Source organism: Balaenoptera acutorostrata, chromosome 7, assembly GCF_949987535.1.
Source record: "Balaenoptera acutorostrata chromosome 7, mBalAcu1.1, whole genome shotgun sequence".
Classification (NCBI taxonomy): Eukaryota; Metazoa; Chordata; class Mammalia; order Artiodactyla; family Balaenopteridae; genus Balaenoptera; species Balaenoptera acutorostrata.
This window is the reverse complement of record NC_080070.1, coordinates 116682705-116687640: the sequence shown is the minus strand read 5'-3', so window position 1 is coordinate 116687640 and position 4936 is coordinate 116682705.

Sequence of the window (4936 nt, the reverse complement as noted above, 5' to 3'; positions counted from 1 at the left end):
TACATCATTTTATCACATGTAACAGCCACCACACACAAGATATAAAACTACTTCATCCCAACAAACATTTCCTTCTTGCTACCCCTTTATAGTCAACACCCACACTCTACCCCCCCACACACTGCTGCCATCCCTTATCCCTGATAACCACTGATCTGTTTTCCATCTCTATAATTTTGTCATCTCAAGTAGGTTATAAAAATGGAATCATATAGCATGTAAAATTTTGAGATTGGCTTTTAAACTCGAAATAATGCCCTTGGGACCCATCTAAGTTGCAGGTATCAATAGTTTGTCCCTTTTTACTGTTGTGTAATATTCAATGGTATGAATACCACAGTTTAGCCATTCACCTACTGGAGGACATTTGGGTTGTTTCCAGTTTTTCACCATTACAAATAAAGCTGATATGAACAAAATTGTGGAAAATTCCCTTGGATCCTTTATTTTATGACAGTTTTTTTTTTTTTCATCATAAATGGCTGTCAAATTTGTGAAATGCTTTTTTTTGCATTTGATCATAGGATTTTTCTCTTTAGCCTGTTAATATAGTGGTCTACATTGATTTTCAAATATTGAACAAGCCTACATGCATGAAATAGTCATAGTGTATAATTTTTGTGTGCACATATAATAGCTTAATTATATTTGCCAATATTTTTAAAATAATTTTTGCATCTATATTCATGAGTGGTACTGGTGTGTCATATTTTCCTTTTATACTTTGCATTTTGGGATTTGGTGTATGTTGGCAATATTGACTTTGTTAGAAGGAATTGAGAATTGGTCCCTCCTCTTTTGTATTTTCTGGGAGTGACTGTGTAAAATTGGTGTTATTATTCAAATATTTTGGAGAGTTCTCCAGTGATGTCATCAAGTCCTGGAGTTTTCTTCTTTGGAAATATTTTTAACAATTTACCTTAATCCCAATAGGGCTATTCAAAGTACTTATCTCAAACTGAGTTAGTTGTGGTAGTCTCTGCTTTTTGTTTCTTCCTAAGTTGTAAAATATATGTATTTAGAGTTGTTCATAGTATTCCCTTGTTATCCTTTTGACATCTGCAGTGTGTGTAGTGATATCCACTGTTTCATTCCTGATATTAGTAGTTTGCATCTTCTACTTTTTTTCTTGCTAGATTTTTGTCAAATTTATTAATTTTCTTAAAGAATTGGCTTTTTATTGTATTGTTTTTCTCTACTGATTTTCTGGTTTTAATCATGGATTCTTTTGAAGCTTACTTTTAACTTCTGGGTGTTTAGATTTCCTCTCTTATTTCTGTTGTTGATATCTAGTTTGCTTTCTTGTGTTCAGAAAACACACTGTGTATGATTTCAATATGGAAAATTAGTTGAGGCTTGTTATAAGGCCCAGGACATGGTCTATCTCATTATATATTCTGTTAGCATTTGAAAAGAGTGTGTACTCTGCTCTTGTCAGGAAGAGTGTTCTCTAAGTGTCAGTGAGATCCTGTTGACTGATCAAGTGTTATTGAGTTCTTCTATATCCTTAGTGAATTTCTGTTTAGCTGTTCCATGAATTGCTTACAGGAGTCTTGAGGTTATCGGCTATAATTGGAGATGTGTCTATTTCTCCTTTCAGTTCTATCAGTTTTTGCTTCATACATTTTGCGAGCTATTGTTTGGTATGTACACATTAGGACAGATATGTCTTCTTGGTTGATTTATTATTTTATTATGTAATTTTCCCCTCTCTCCTTGAAAATTTTCCTTGCTCTGACATCTCCTTTATCTGATATTAATATAACCACTCTTGCTTTTTGTTCATTAATGAGTGTGTTGTATAACTTTTCCCATCATATTACTTTCAAAGTATCACTATACACTACATCATTATATTTGAAATGAGACTTTTTGCAGATAGCATATAGTTGGGTGATTTTTTTAAATCCACTATGCCAATGTCTGTCTTTTAGATGGTGTATATAGACCATTTACATTTAATGTGATTTTTATATGAAAGGTGTAAATATACCTTTTTATTTTCTGTTTGTTCTCCCTGATTTTTATTTGTTTTCTTTATCCTAGCTTCCTCTGAGTTACTTGAACATTTTTTCAAATTCTATTTTGATTTATGTATAATGTTTTTGGATTTACCTCATTGCATAGTTTTCTTAGTGGTTTCTCTAGGTATTATAGTACATATACATGTATAACATCACAATCTACTGGTGTCAAATTTTTTCCACTTTAAATGAAATGCAGAAAACTCACTTCCCTTTACATGCTTTTTTTCTTTTTTTAAAATTGAAGTATAGTTGGTTTGCAATGTTGTTTTACCCTTTACATTCTTTTAATCTCCCTATTTATAATATGATTTGTGTAAATATTTCCACTGCATACATTGAGAACTACATCAGGCAGTGTTATAATTTTTGCTTTGACCTCAAACATAATTTAGAAAACTCAAGAGGAGAAGGATATTATATTTACCCATTTAAAAAAATCCATTATTTTTTCTTTCTTCATAATGTCCCAAGATTCCTTCTTTGATCATTTCCTTTCTTATTAGAAAACTTCCTGCAACCATTATTTTAGGGTAGCTCTGTTAGAGACAAATTCCTTAGCTTTCCTTTTTCATAGACTGTCTTGATTTCCCTTTCATTATTGAGGGATTTTTTCCCCACTAGATATAGAATTCTGGTCCCATAGTTCTTTTCTTTCAGCACTGAAAAATTTTGTGCCACTACATTCTGGTCTTTATGGTTTGTGATGACAAATCCATTGTCATATGAATTGTTTTTCCCTACACCTAATGCTTCGTTTCTTTCTGGATGCTTTCATGATTCTTTTTTTTTGTCTTTAGTTTTCAAAATTTGATTATGATTTGTTATGAAATGTTTGTTAGGGTTTACCATGTTCATTGTTGACTCAGTTTCTTGACTCTGCAGGTTTATGTCTTAGAAAAAATGTGGTAATTTGCAGCCATAATTTCTTGAAATATTTTTAGCGCACTATCTTTTTCTTCTCCATCCAGGATTCTAAGGACATGAATGTTAGATATTTTGTTATACTGCCACAAGTTCCCCATGATTTTCTTAAGTATATGTTTTCTCAGTTGTCCAGATTGGGTGAATTCTGTTGTTTTGTCCTCAAGTTCACTAACTCTATACTTTGTCCACTCCTTTCTGCTATGGGGCCCATTCAATAAGTTTTTCATTTTGGTCACTGCATTTTCTAGTTATAAAATTTCCATTTGGTTCTTCTTTATATTTTCTATTTCTTTGATGATAGTTTCTATTTCTTTGCTGAATCTTTCTATGTTTTCATTTGTTTCAAAAATGTTTGTCACTGCTTGTTGAAGCATTTTTATTCCTTTAAAATTCATGTCAGATAATTCTAACATTTGTGTCATTTCAGTCTTGACATTTCTGGATTTTTTTTTTTTCTTTTTCACACTGAGATCTTCCTGTTCTTTTCTATGTCATGTGATTTTCTATTGAAATCTGAATATTTGGTTATTATATTATAAGATTGGATCTTATTTAAATCTTGTATTTTTAACAGGCCTCTTCTGTCACAACTCCAGTGGAAGAAGAGCAGGATGCTGCCTTTTTACTTACATGTGAGACAAGGCCAGGTTTCCAACTTGGCTACCACTAAAATCTGGGGGAGGAGAGGATCCTTATTCCAATGGGCAGTGGTGGGAAGCTCACTTCTCCACTTGAGCTCCACTTTAAGCTCCCTACTACATCTCTGGTGATACCACCCTGGCAAGGAGTTATAAGAATGATGCATTATGCCTCCCTAATATGCCTCTACTAACCCCGTGGAAAGAGTTAGCCTTATTACTTCTGAGTGATGGTGAAAGCCATGAAGCCCCTCTAGGTCTCCTCTGACACCACCCCACTGAGGAGGGGTAGAAGTACCTCATAATCACTGGGGCTAGTGGGGCAGGTTTCCCACATAATTACCATTGACACACAGGTATGGTGTCTTCTTACTTATCAGTGAGATGAAAATCCCTGATCCCAAGTGGGTCTGCTCTAATACCATCCAATACGGGTGGTTACAGTGCCTCATTATTGCGTGGTAAGTGTGGAAGTCTAGGTTCTCCACTCAGTCTGTTCTAATGAGGGTGGTAATGGGACTGCAGGTTTTTTTGTGTGTTGGGCTGGAGTAGAGTGATTATTTTCTAAAAGTTATCTATCTTGTGAGGTGTCTATTTCCTCATACTGTGACTAGAGAGAGTAAGTTTAATCTGGACTTTTTATGTTTGTGCTCACTGAATTTTCCAGGTTTCTGGTATCACTGGTACCAAATAGGGAGGTATAAGCCAAAAATCAAAAACAGGGAATTCACCATGATGTTGTTCCACATGTCCTGGGGTCCCTTGTCAGTCTGCCCTATTTTCTGACATTACAGAATTTTTTTGTGATTGTTTAATTGTAATGTCCAGGATTTTTAAGCTGAAATTGGAGGCAGAAATAGGGAAAATTAAGTATACTCTATCAGCTCAGAAGCAGAAATCCCTATACAATATAGTTATAAAAACTATGAATGAGTAAATGACTGAGGAAAGGGTAATAGTGATAAACATAAGAGCATGTGGAGAATGGCCCTATTCCTATTAAAAGGTTATATATGATATATCATAGGTTGTTTACACACGTATATGTATATTTACACATACATACACACATACATGCATAACTACCCACACAGGAGTTATAACCGAATTTTAACATTTTTGCCTTGATGTCATATGATCGCAGTTTTTATTTTTCTTCAGTATATATTTTCTTTTTTTTTAACATCTTTATTGGACTATAATTATTTTACAATGTTGTGTTAGTTGTTGCTGTATAACAAAGTGAATCAGCTATAGGTATACATATGTCCCCATATCCACTCCCTCTTGAGCCTCCTTCCCACACTCCCCATCCCACCCCTCTAGGTGGTCACAAAACACTGAGCT